Here is a 13759-nt window from a genome sequence, read left to right as displayed (position 1 = left end):
AGTTCCTTCTCCAGGAACTCCCCTCAGCCCTTCACAGTGACTGACCCAGAGATTTTCCCTGGCCATGACGGCTCTTCCCTCCCAGGCTCCCCACCCCTCACCCCATGCTGTGCTCAGCTCCTGATCTGAACCAACTTCAGCTTAGGTTTCTCCTTCCACTTCTGCTTCCCTCCCACTCTCCTTTCTTTCCTGACTCCTGACGGCAATCACCATCTCTGACCGAGTCCTCCAGCTTGGCTTTCCAGTCTAGCGAACATGAGTCCACAGTTGGCTCCAATCTACAAGATGAGCTCTACAAGGTAATCTACAAGGTAATCTATGAGGCCCCACCAGGTGCATTCATGTTTCAGAGGCAGCTCACCTCTAAAGCCCAGATCCAGCTGCAGCCAGCTTAGCAAACAGGACGAGGGCTCCGCAGACTTGCAGTGCAGCCCATGCTACACCTCTTCCTGCAAGCCTTCCCCAAAATGCCAGATCCCACCGATCTCCTCCTTTCCTAATCTTCTGTAGTAATCCACGTCTGTGCCATGCTTATCAACCATTCATTCATTCAACAAACTCACTGAGTTCCTACTATGTGGCGAAGCCCTTGATGAACACAACAAAGTGCCTGCCCTGCTTCCTAGCTTCCTGTGGGGGAGGCAGAGAATAAACCAGAAGACAGTGGAATTAAGCACTGGGAAATAAATCAGGGGGGTAAGGGAATAGAACATACTATGGGCAGTGTTTGGTGGGGGTGGATGTGGGCACTGTACCTTACGGTGATCAAGAGGCAGCATCTGAGCAGGCCTGTGATGAACAAAAGCTAACAATGTGAAGATCTGTGGGTAGAAGGGCTCCAAGCAGAGCAAAGAGCAAGTGCAAAGGCCTTGAAATAAGAAGAAGATTAGTGTGTTGAAGTTAGAGCAAGGAGGTCAGCGGCTATCACAGAGCAAGCAAGGGGGAGAGTGAGGCAGGCAGTTGGAGAGAGGAGTTGGGGTCCAGGTCATCTAAAGGCAGCCTTTCTCCCAGTGCAGTTTTGACCCTTACTGACATTTTGAACCAGGTAATTCTTTGCAGTGGGCGCTGTCCTGTGCACTGTAGTATGTTTAGCTACATCACTGGACTCTGCCTCCTAGATGCCAGTATCATCCCCACTCCATTGCCCCAGTCCACTTGTGACAATCAAAAATGGAAAAAATCACTCCCAGTTAAGAACCACTGAAATAAGCCCACAGCAAGACTAGGGATTTTTATTCCACACCTAGTGGAAAGCCACTGGAGGGTTAAGAGCTGGGAAATTACATGACATGATTTCTATTTTGAAAAGCACACCCTGATAGCTGTTAGGTTACAAGAGTGGAGGCAGGAGGATCCACGAGGAGGTTCCGTGGTCCGGGAGAGAGGGGAGCGTGGTTTGGACTGTGAAGCAGCTGTGGGGTGGTGAGAAGTGACTGGATTCAGAATTTATTTTGAAACCAACAAACTTGCTAGGGGATTGGATGTGAAAGGTGGTAAGTTAGGTAGAATCAAGGATGATTTCTAGATTTGGAGTCTGAACAATTGTGGGAATAATGATGTCATTATCTCAATAAGACGAAATGAGGCTAAAATAAGACTTAGAGAAGAAGAGTTTGGGAGTCAAAAATTCTACCTTTGAGATACCGACTAGATATTCAAGTGGAAATGATACAGAACACAAGAGGCTGGAGCCCAGCGAGAGGTCCAGATTGGAAACAGGCATCCAGAAGCTGCAGAATATATTTAATGCCAGGGGAGGAAGACATCATCTAGGAAGAGTGATTGATACAGAGAAGAAGGGCTCCTGAACTAAGCTCCAGGGCACTCCAGTACTTAGAGGCCAGGAGAAGGAATACCCAGCAAAGAAGACAGAGGAGGACCAGTTAGGAAGAAGGGACATCAGGAGCATTTCATGTCTGGGGCATCCTATCTGCACTGGACTGTCCCTAGCCAGGTCACTGGGTAGTTGGCAAGCTCTTCAGGCATTCATTTGTGTTTAATATCAATCAACACTACAAACCCAGGGTTTGGGCAGCCAAATGACTTAACAGAAGTCATGCTGTTAACCCTTCCACTAAGAAGTAAGTGCTATCAGTCCCATGTTAGAGCTGAGGAAACTGAAGGTCAGAGTAACAGTAACTCACTCACCGTCACCTGTGTTTCTGGCCCCACTCCTGGGCCTGGAACCATGTGGCATGTGATGGTACATTCATGCTTTTCTCACAGTGGCCTTGGCCTCAGCCTCACAGGGCCGGGCCCACTCAGTGCCTGGCACTGGCCTCCATGTCCACCATGGCAGGAACAGCTCATTTCTCCCCAGGCTTATGTGAAGTGTTTTCATATCTGCTGCTGCCTTTGGAATGGGCAGGAGGAAGCTAGGATTGCTTATGGAGGACAAGTGGCTGTCAAGGCCCCTCACCTAGCTGAGGGCAGAGCCAGCACTGGCACCTGGACTCTCACACTCCTTGTCCAAAGCTTTCACATCTTACCTCTTATGCCTACAGCCAAGAAGTGGTGTTTTCCCAGCTGGTAACCATTTGCAACACAGCAGCCCTATCTGCTACACACAGGCAGGGTTGTTCTCACTTTACAGAGTAAGAAACAGAGGTTCAGAGAAGTTCTGTGATTTGCCTAAGTTACATAGCTGGGAGAAGTCTAAGGCAGGAAGAAATCCTGGTCTCTTCAATCTGAAATAAATAATTTAAACCTGACTTAACCACTTTTCTCTCTTACATAATAGCTTTCCCAGTCCATAAAAGAAATAAGCTACAGACAGGTTTGCGGAATCTTCCCAAGGGCAAGCTTTGCCAGTCAGAATTCTATAAGTGGTCCACAATCATTTAAGAAGTCGAAGTGACTGAAAGGTGGACATTCTGTGTACTGTACAATTTAAAATCACTTTTCCGTTTGCTTAATCATAAAGATGCTTTAAAATCAACCTTAGAAACATATTTTTGCTTTATTATTCCTCTACATCTCTCCATGTCCTGGTCTGTTTTAGAAAAATTTAAAACAACACTTAGAAGCCACACCCCCAACATATTTTCCTTCATTTCCAAGATACAGAGATGCTGACACATGGGCATGAAATCTGGAGTCAGGCTTCGGTGTCTGACCTCCTCAAAAAAGAAAATGAAAACACTTCTAAGTGTTCACACTTCCCCAGTGAAAGGATAGACACAACACTCACTCTTGAACCCAGATGAAAAGAAAGGTAATTCATTTCACGCATTAGAAACGTTCTTGGTGGTGTGTCATGTTCTGGGACAATTGTTCCATTTGTTACTAAGAGTTTCAGAATGGGTAGAAATATGCTCTCTTTTATTTCCCTTTTGGGCACAGAAAACATCAGCATTTGGGCACAGAAAAAGCTTGCCTTAAAAATAAAAACAGCCACAAAACCCAAAACCAGGTGCAACACCAATGAATTTTAACAGCCTCTTGCTGCTTTGCTTGGGGTCCACACAAGCTCCCCGTGCTCAGCTCTATGTAATTGACCTGCCTGGGGGACAAGGGACTGGGTACAGGGTGACAAACGTCTCCTTCTGCTATAATTGTTATTTAAAATGTGCAATTGGCCTAGTGACATTAATATTACAGGGAATGGTGGAATGAGTGGTGGACAGAAGGATAATCTTACAGAGATGAAAATTATTATCACTAGAACCAGGTCCTCTTCTCCCCTTCTGCCTCACTGCCCTGAAAACTCAAATAGAGATATCTTAAGTATCTAGATAGAATGGAGCTTTCAATCTTTGGTCTGGACAGGAATTCAGCATTTGAGAAGATGTCGCTAATAATCTTGTTGGAGACTTAGTGGTGAAAATAGGACCACATGGGAGGGTTAGTTTTATAAGAGAGTTGGAATGAGCCCCAGGGGAGCACCAGGAAGTACAAAAGGTTGTGGGGGAGAGGTGAAGCTTGCACTTGAACAAAGAGGCAGGCAGTTTGTCATTGCTGATCCGTCCTCGGGGGCTGCATTAGCCAGGCTCTTAAGAAAATTAGGACATGTCACCTTTGTGGCCCTCAAGTAGAATCTTGGTGTGGGTCACTTTTTCCCGTGCCCTCTGCTGGAAAGGGAAGATCTGGGGTCAGTGACAGATTGCAGGCTAGGTTGAGGGTTGGTGTTAGGATTAGGGTTTGTTTTACCTGAAAGCGTCAGCTCATGTCTACACTAGGAGGCTTCAAGCTGTTTATACCAGAAAACGAGCCCTTCTCATTGGGTCCAGCCTGGAGCCTCACTCACAAGAAAATGTTACGCCCTCTGCTCTGGGCAGGAACTTCTTTAGAATTTTCACAATGTCAACATTTTAATAGTATCTTAGCCCTGTTGTCCTTATAAAAATATCCTGCGGGGGAAGGATGTGATTTGTGGGAACAGAAGTTCCTTCCAGAGTCAGTGTACCCCCATGAGGACCAAAGCCTTTATCCTGGTCACAAGGCCAGGAACACAGTAGGAGCCCTTGCAGCTTCCCTGAGACTGTAGAAGGACAACTCGTGCCCCGTAGACAACTACTGTCACAGTCATATCTAGGGAACAGAATTGCAGAAAGATGGCTCTGCAAGCCTGAAGCGGAGGAGAGATGGTGCAGAAGGTGGGAACACAGACCAGGAATGACTGCTGTTGTTTCTTTGCTGGTTTTCCCAAAGAAACAATAAACCTAAGGCCAATGACAGGGAAGTCACAGTTCTGATGAGGGTGAAGCATCCCCAAGCAGATGAAGAAGGAAGCAGAGGAGGAGGACAGAGGAAAGAAAAGACAGATAATGACAGTCGCTCTCACTTGCTGAGGTCCCTTGGGTGGCAGGCACTCTGCACATCTTTGCCACTCAGTCTACACAACAGCCCTATGAGGAAGCCCTTAGGCCAGCCTGACAGATGAGGACACTGATGCTTAGAGAACTTGTAACCCAGGATCACACAACTAGGAATCACAGAGCTGGGATTTAACCCCAAGACTGGCCTCAGAGCTATGCCCTTTTTAAAACCATGGTCTCGCCTGTACCAGCAGCTTTTCAACTTTTTAAACTATGACTCATAGTGAAAAAAACATATTTTCTGTCATGATCTAGTTTGCATATATATATGCAATGAATATATGCAATAAACATATATACAATGAAAACAAAACTTTCATGTAAACACTCCCATGCTACATGCAGCGCATATTGATTTTTAAAATTTTTACTGTAGTTTTTTTCATTTTAAAAGCAAAGAGAGAGGGTTGTAACATTAAACTGATTTCATATCCCCTAACAGATCTCAAACCTGTACTTTGAGAAATATTTTCCTTTCCTCCACTCCATGGCAGTAGATTTGAAATGTTTTTCAACACACTGCTTAATCTTGTTGGATGCCGGGGAGCATCTTTGCTTTTGAGGCATGCTGCTAATTACGCACTCTGGACCATCCCTCTGGTGGAGGGGATATCATTAATCAAGTATTTCAGAAATTACAAATATCCAACAAAGCCGGTCACTTGGAAAGGAGTCAGTCCAGGAAACCATCCAGAAAACATAATCTCTGATCTCAGACACTGACTGGTAATATTTTAAGCAGTTGACGCAGGCTTTTGCTAAACAAACTCTTTTATCTGCTTTCGGAACCTCAAAGATTCATCTACTCTGATGGGCAATACACAGTCACCATCTAACTATAAAGCCAGAGGAAAAGGAAAACACAGGTGGCTGTGGGGAACCTAGTAATCCACCATCAAGAGTAGTGTTGACTTTCGTAATTTTTGGTGAGTACACCCAGGATCTGAAATTGGATTGCTTTTCAGGGGAATGTGTATGCCTCCACCCTGGTTTAGGATTTCAGGGATGATTTGTTTCGACAGTTAGGGACAGTGACAGGGCTGGTCAAATCAGATTTGGGTCATGGAAAGGGAAGTCCAGATCAGGTGGTTCAGTGAAAGTCAGCCCTGAAGAGCCTCGGACTCAGTGACTTCACTCCAAGCAATGTGCACTGTAATTGAGAAAACATGTTCCTGTGATGGCCTCATGCAAAAATCCAGATTTACGAATTTTTTTTATCCCTAAGAATTCCTTGAATATTTGCCGTGCGTGTCGATACAGCCTCCTGGAGTACTTTTCCTTCTTATTGAGTACAGTTGTATTTTTCTGCTGTGGTCCAGGTTAGGGTTTTAAAAGGGTGGGATTCAAACAGAGAGCAAGTGGCCTATAGCCACAGGCCTTGGGGAGAAGCAAGAAAAGGGCAGGAGAGGAGAAAAATAGCCCACTCCATCTGTCCTTTGCCAAGGGCAGAAAAAGCAGTTGAGACCCAAGTCCTCAAAAGCAACAGTCCACAAGTACAATGCAGGTCCCTCCATTCATAGTACCCTGTGGGCTGGCCAAGCCCCCATGCACCCCAGCATCAGAAGCAGAGCTCGGGCTTCTGGGACGCTTGCTATATTCCAGCTCTAGGCTCAGTAAAGGCTTTCCAGCATTCTCTCCTCTTACCTCACAGCTGCCCGCCTAGCATCGGCATTACGATTCCCTTCTACAGATGAGGGAACTGAGGCATTGGGGAATTAAGGACTTTGGACATAGAACCAAGAAAAGGTGGAGCTTGGATGTGAAGCTAGTTCTGTCTTATTTTGTGCCAGGGCTGCTTCTATAAAATGTTACCCACCTGCAGGACATCCCCTCCTCCAGGAAGCCTCCCTGGCAGGCACCACATCATCCAGACCTCTCTCCCTTCTCTGAGCTCTTAGAGTCACACAGTTAGTACTCCTTCAGCTTGCTCCCATTCCAGTACCACTCTCAATGGCTCCAAGTGTGCTAATCTAGATGAGAATATAAAGCCTGTTGACAGATTATTTAGCCTGCATGGATGTTTTTAAGTGAAGAAATTATAGAAACTCGAAGTTTTGAAAAGTTGAAAGATCCAGCCACACTGGGTCTACAGTCCTGCAAAGCAACAGATGGCCTGTCCCCTTTCGGTGGGGGCATACCCTGTGTAGTTGACTGCAGTCCCCACCAGCCTATGGCTTCACCACATTTACATCACCTGATGAACCTCTAAAGCCATTTTACTTTTGACTCCTGAGCAAGCTCCTTGGGAAGGATCATGATTTATATTCATTATGAATCTGCCGCAGTGTGCAGCCCCCTGGTGAGCATATTAAAGATACTAATTGGGAGAAGGAAAATCAATCTGGTGGCCTGGGATCCAGTAGACCTTCCTACTCAGTGGGGTGGGGACTATTTCCCCTTTAGCCACAGGTTGTATGTAATTCAGCAACAGCTGCTCAGCTGCTGACCCCAGGTGTGGGAAAGAATAGCTGCCCTACTGCCACAGAAATGCTCACTTCCTCCTCCTTCCTTCTCTTGTAAACTTGATAAGATACATAAAATCCTAAAAACATGAGTTGTTGGAGGAGGAGGAATCATTATGTGGGGTTAGGAACCAAAACACTCTTAAAACTGCCAGTACAAATGGCCATTCTCAAGAAATGCCTTATTTAGAGAGCATTGCATAACGTTTCTGAAATCAAAGTCCAAGAAGTTTTCAGGAAAGAAAGAAAGTTACAGGAGAAAATCTACAAGTCTCCTTTTATCCAAAGAGTATGAGGCACAGATAACTTAGAAGATGAAGTGTATGGTTAGAATTCTATCAACATGAGAATGCTAATTACAGAAGGTCCAAATGTGAGTAAATTCCTAGAGATTTCTTTTTCTAATGCAGCAAAAGTTTCTATTTACAGAGATGTAAAAAATGCAAAGATGATACTGTCTGACCTGAAGTGAAAAAGCCTGAAAGGAGGACCCCTCTGCTCAGTTGCACAGAGGGAGAATGTGAGGGAAAGAAACTCATGTCTGCTGCAAGCCTGCTGTGTGCCAGGCCTGTGCTTGTGTTCCACCTACACCCTGTAACTTACTGTGCACAGGAGCCTGGAGGAGGAGGTACCTCTGTTGTCTCTGTTTTACAGAACAGGAAACAGGTCCAGGGACGTCCTCCTGGCTCTCTGCTCTCCCTGGTGCCCATCGCCTTCCTCTCTCCTTACTTAGTCTAGCATCCTTCCAGCAGTCAGAGCCCAGAATGTCTATCCTTCCCTTTAAGATCACAATCGAAAGGGAGCCTGCCTCTCTTGGCATCTCCCACACACTGTGGGGGTTCTGAAAAGGATGAGGAGGTACCCCAAGTGCATTAAGCTCTGAGCCAGGTCTGCTCAGGTCCAGACATGGGATGGCATTTCACGACACAGAGCGAGTGAGAAATGCAAGTCACTTTGACCACACCTTAGATGCACAGTGATGAAGGACTCACACAGAACCCCCTCCACCCCCGCCCTGGGCTCGGCTCTCATGCCTCCCACCGGACGGTCCTCCCTGGGCTTACTTAAGAAGTATAGCAAGGTAGCATGTGGACAGATGATGTATACCATCAACTCTGGCTAATGAAGGAACAGCCAAAGGAAATGAGAAAATCAGCTCATCTGTACCAAATAGCAAATACTTTGTGGTTATTGGGAAACAATTCCAGTAGTAGTGGCTTGTAACTGCCCTCGATGTGGAACGGCTTCTGTGTGAAGCCTGGGTGGGTTGTTCCCGCTGACTTCAGAGCTAGATCTTTCCACTTGCAGGCTCTCCCACCTGCAGAAGTCACTGTAGGCAGTGCCAAAACATCTCCATCTGCTTAGCATGGTGGTGCATTTTCAGGGAAACCCTGACTGTCTGACTCTAAAACTACAGTACTTTTAATAAAAAGGCTTTCCACACATGAGACAGGTGGCCAAACTCCTGGGCAATTTGGAAAGCACTGTGGCCATCCCACCTGACACATGGCATCATCAGACTGGTCTCAACCTCACTGGGGCTCTCTTTTAGTCTCCTTTGTCCTTTCTCTTTCTCTCTCTCTCTTTTTTTGCTCTACTAGGAATAAGCTCCAAACTCGGCCAGCCCTACTCCTTTAGTAGTTTTCTCTCTCCTGCTACTTGGGAGTAAGCTGCAAGTCAATGTTCCTATAATATCCCCCAAAGCTAGTATTTCTTTTAGCCCTTTGCACTATGCATAACCAAACAGTTCTACTCATTTGTCCTCCAGTGAGACCTTGGGGCAGAGGTAAGGATAGCATGAGCTGTTCCTGAGAACAAACCCAGTGCTACAAGCACCATCCCTGCAGCAGAGCATTGCCAGCCTACTTTTTTCAGTCAAATGTACACTATTAATTCCCATTTATCCTCACAGCTTGGGCACAGTTGTATTAATTTGAAATCAACATGTATCCTTGTTGAATTAAGTGCTGTCAGTGTTGGGGAGGGTTCTGCTTCCTAGTTCTTTCATTCAGGAAAGGGACCTCCTGATGCCAGAGTGTGATCCATTTAGTAAAGGAGGGAAGGATTTCCTCCCAGTGCTGTGGACACATGGGGCAAGCAGTCTGCCTGTGTTTTTAATAGCATATGGCAGAGAAGGAAGCTGCCATGCTCTATTACCACCTGTCCCTTCCCTCCATTCTTTCTTTTCATGTGGGTCATTTGTAGTCACACTCCACTGACAAAAGGCAAAGAATGCTGCCTGGTGGGACACAGCACTGAAGTTCCTACCAATGGCTTCCTCCAGCCTGATATGTTGGTTCTTGGAGGATAAGGACTTCTGAAGCCCAATCAATGATTAAATAATAGGTGCCCCTACAGTAGGGCTGGGAAGAAAGGTCCTTATTGGTACTTTCTGAAGGAGTTCTCAACTGGGGGCAGTATTAAACTTTTAATAAGTGTTTAGCCATATATGGGGGCTGGGTTCGGGGGTGGTGGATTTTGGGTTGTCACCATGACTTCTGGCATTTGGTGGGCAAGGTAGGGATACTAAACATCCTGCATTAAGTAAGTAGGTTACACTTAACCAAGAATCATCCCCAAATGCCAGCAGCACCATTGAGAAACACTATTAATTCAATACACTTGTCCAGTGGGTTGGGGAAAGTGAAGCCTGAGAAGTTTAACGGCTGGTTTAAGGTCACAAAGCTACTCTCCGTCCTGACTCAAAACTCAGGAAGCTGCCACAGGAAGTTTATCCTCAGCGCAGGTGAAAAATACTGAAGGACCATCTCAGTGCTCCAATTGATTTCCTGCTGTGTCAGAGTCTGCAGAGATGCCTCAAAAGTATGTAAAGTAGCCCACAAAAGAATAATGAAAACTTCATGAAAAACTCCATTGGAAGTTTTCATTACTCTGGTCTTGACTGAAGGTCTTAGCTCTATTCTCCTTGACTCAAATAGTAACAGATCCATCCTTGCGCACTCCCAACCCCAAGGTCAATGACCCCAAAGCCTCAGTGTCTCCAGCTGTATTTCTTTCTCAGGGCCATCCCAATTTTACTGTTATTTGGAGTTAGAATGACACCTCTTTCCCCACTTTCAGGAATCAAGGTCCCTGGGAATGTTCTTTCAGTAGGTTGGGGAAGGGTCTTTTCCTCTCCATTTATTTGCTTGATACCACTATATGCTGTTCTATGAAACTGGTCCATCATAGAGTTGATTTCTCAGGATTGGCTAAGCTGAGAGCTGACAATTTAGCTAATGGTTTGCAGTATCAGAAGTGCCAGTCAAAGAAAGAGACACCCTCTGGGAACATGGATTATTTGCTCAGAGATATCGAGAGATTTTAAGTGAGCCCTCAGCAAGCCTTCCATTGCTTCTTGAGAGCAGGGAGAGTATTGGCAGCCAGCAAAGGTCTCCAAAGCCTTTGGTTGCCTGCTCTGGCCCCCAACGTCCCTACAGGTTCTTCCTGGGAGAAGATACATGGCCAGGCCTCTGGCCCCCAGTCTGGCAATGATGTCAGCTTGGGGGTCTGGGCCTTCTCCTTGCTCCACGTACAGTAGGGAAGAACAGTAGTGTGTTTCCTTTGCAGTTTCTCTGTGGCTCACATGCAGTTGCTACTGCAATAGAGCACTCCATAAATTTACAGCTACTGCAATAGGGCACTCCATAAATTTGCAGCAGTAGTGTTCAGCATTCACTGAAAAGTAAAGTTGTGTGATTTTTCTCATCAGTTTAATCTCAGTAAGATGAGAAACTTCCCTCGGGCTCCAGCCCTGCCCTGCCATGCCCTACCCTCCCTGCTGATGTCGGCAGCAGGGGCCCCTTCCTGGCCAAGGCACAGATTTCTCCGTGGAAGAGAAGGGGGCTGTAAAGTCTCATCCCCTGCTCCCTCTGACCCTCTGGGTTGGGGAGATGTGGGGTGGGCAATAGAAGGTGAGAACCTCACTCCTTGGGAAAGGCTAACAGTATGGAAACAGTCACGAATACAAGGTAGACTGCCCTGAGTGGATCCAATTTTCCAATTCTCTAGTGGGCCTGAGCTGCTTCAGGGGTAAGGAGGGAAGGGAAGGCATGGCACCAGCCACTGGTTCTAAAATCCTCTGAGGTACTCCTGTTCTGTCAAAACATGTGTCCCCATGCCCCAGAGACTTACGTTTCCCATTTGTGGTGCCACTAAACATTCTTCCCATCAAGGCTGCCCTTTTTTTCACCTGCATAAAAATGTTGGGAAAAACATGGAGGAGGGGTTTGGCAGCAGGTTATGTTAACCCTATCCCCCTCCAAGGACCCAAATATGGGGAACATCCATTTCTTCTGTGAGTCAATGCCAGCAAGGCCAGTCAACCCCCAGACCACTCTCACCAACTCCACACTCGGGGTAACCACAGTTCCCAGTGCCCTGTGAACCTCTGGGAACACTGCCCATCGTGGACTGACATTTGGGTTGCCCAGGCTGACATATTACTTATGCCACAGATGTTATCTACATCAGGCCAGATCTGATGTAGCCTTTCTTCTGTGGCTCTACAGAGGGAGAAAGTTTCAGATACTCAGCAGGAAATTGTAAACACCATGCAAGGAGTTCAAGAAGGGCTGGCAGGGCTCAACTGCTGCTGCCCTTTCTGCACTGCTCTGAGAGGGAGAAATACTCCCCTCCAGCAGACTCAACTGAGAGCTTCTAGAGTTCGAAGACCCTAGAGAGAAATTACTGGTGGGCCCTCCACTACCATTTCTGCATTGCAGAATGCAGCTGGCCATGCATGTGTAGGAGCAGGGGTCTGGCACTGGCAGTGGGTGTGCCCACGGGATGGAGCCAGGACAATTAATCAAGTGCCTTTTCTCCAGGATTTCAGTTGGCCTCAGATGACAGATGGGGCAGGGACACCCACGAGAGCACTATTTTGGTTTCCAGCTGGGAACGTGCACTAAGTTTTCCTTAATACCCTCAGCACCCAAAGGCTTTGCTGTAATACCGTTTAATGCATGAAACACCCATAAATTATCCTTCAAACTCTTACAACTTCCAACCTGGAACAACTTGGAAAAACCAGCCTAGCAAGCAGGATCATTTTTAATCTCTCAAGTCACAAGAGAAGAGAAAGTTCAAGTAGAAAACACCTTCCATGAGAATCTCAGTTTGTTTTTGTTTTTTTTGAAAGAAGAGTTGTAAACAAACAGAGCTAAGCTGCTTGTTTATGTTGGCTCAAAGACACTGCTTGCTGACCCCTGAGGCTTTTCTCCCCCTCCCGGGTCTTTGTGCCTGGACCCAAGGCGCTGCCCGCCCCTCCCCTCCAGGCGAGCCTCTTCCACACCTGGCAGCAGACAGCTGGAGGTGAGGTGTGTGACCCAAGTAGCAGGGCTGAGCCTTGGCGACCTGGGTCCTGGAGGTCCTCCGGAGGTCCACGGGTGGGCAGGCTTCTCTATCAAGCCCCAGGCCCTCGCTCGAGACTCCCTGCCCTCCAGCAAAGCGCAGAGGAGCCCGAAGACCCCTGCTCCATTTTCTCTGCACTAGGTCTAGAGCGCCTGCCCCGCTCGTCCCCTTACCTGGGGGCAGCATAGCACTTTCCGGACTCAGCGCACACCCGAAGCCCGCGCGCGCTGTGCACTCGCCCTCCGCGGTGCAGACCACCTCTCCTCCGGTCCAGCGCGCTGGCAGCCCGCGCATCCCTCTCTCCACGCTCCTTCGCGCTCCCTCACTTGCGCGCTGTCCCCTTCTAGCCCTCGAGCTAGCCGTCACTGGCACCGCCGTGCGGCTACTGCAGGCGCCAGGGCTGCCCCCCAGACTTCGGGCCGTCGCGCGACCGGGACTCCACCACCACAGAGATCGCTGCAGTTCCCCGCCTCGCTCGCGGAGGCTCCTGAGCTCCCGCACCCACTCGGGACACTTCTCACCGCTGCACTACAGCCCCGGGCCTCCGGAGGAGGTGGGGACGGACATCTCGCCAGACCGGGAAGCATGCACTCTCTCCCGGGAAGCCCAGCCACGCGGCCCGCTCCCCTGCCCGCGCTGCGCCCCTCTCGGGGCTCGGCTTGGGGCAGCCTGACTCACCGCTGCGCTCCCCTCCGGCTCCCGGCGCTCTCTGCTGTGCCGGAGCGCCGAGCTGCTCTAACACAGGCTTCTTGAATTCTTAGCCCCTCCTCCCGTCCTGAGTCACTCACTCCAAATCCTTCCCCCCACTCCAGCCCTCTCCAGCCCCAGCCCCGCACCTGCTCTGGGGGGCTGAGGCGCCTAGCTCTGCCGGGTGCTGGGTGCCAGAGATCTAGCGCTTTCACGAGGCCTGGCTCGACCCAGCCAGGGTTCAAACCTTCAGAGGTCAAAGGGAACGCACGGGGGTCGGCGGGGCCGCGAGGCAAAGCCTGAACAGGGGTTTTCTGGGGACACCAGGCGGTGTGCTGGCCCCGGACGCCACTGAGCCGGCGAGCTGTTGGCGGGCGGAGTTGCCCGGAGCTCCCCTCCCCTCCCCGCCCTCCGCTCCAGCTTGGCCTACAGCCGGCACCT

The 13759-nt window shown here is 48.4% G+C and overlaps 1 protein-coding gene across 3 annotated transcripts in view; it reads right to left on the bottom strand.

Annotated features, from left to right (window-relative positions):
- The window catches only part of NGF (nerve growth factor), a 49426-nt gene extending 36036 nt beyond the window's left edge, over positions 1-13390 (bottom strand). The window contains exon 1 of one of the 3 annotated variants that reach the window (XM_036895336.2): positions 13310-13390. The gene's annotated coding sequence lies outside the window, so the exon portion shown is untranslated. Of the gene's footprint in view, positions 1-12804; positions 12915-13309 lie in introns of those variants that run through there. The other 2 variants (XM_036895340.2, XM_036895337.2) reach the window with 2 other exon arrangements.
- Positions 13391-13759: the final 369 nt, after the last annotated feature.

Source organism: Manis pentadactyla, chromosome 4 (genome assembly GCF_030020395.1).
Source record: "Manis pentadactyla isolate mManPen7 chromosome 4, mManPen7.hap1, whole genome shotgun sequence".
Taxonomy (NCBI): Eukaryota; Metazoa; Chordata; class Mammalia; order Pholidota; family Manidae; genus Manis; species Manis pentadactyla.
Note: the sequence above shows the minus strand (reverse complement) of the source record. Positions and strands in the feature narration are given on the sequence as shown.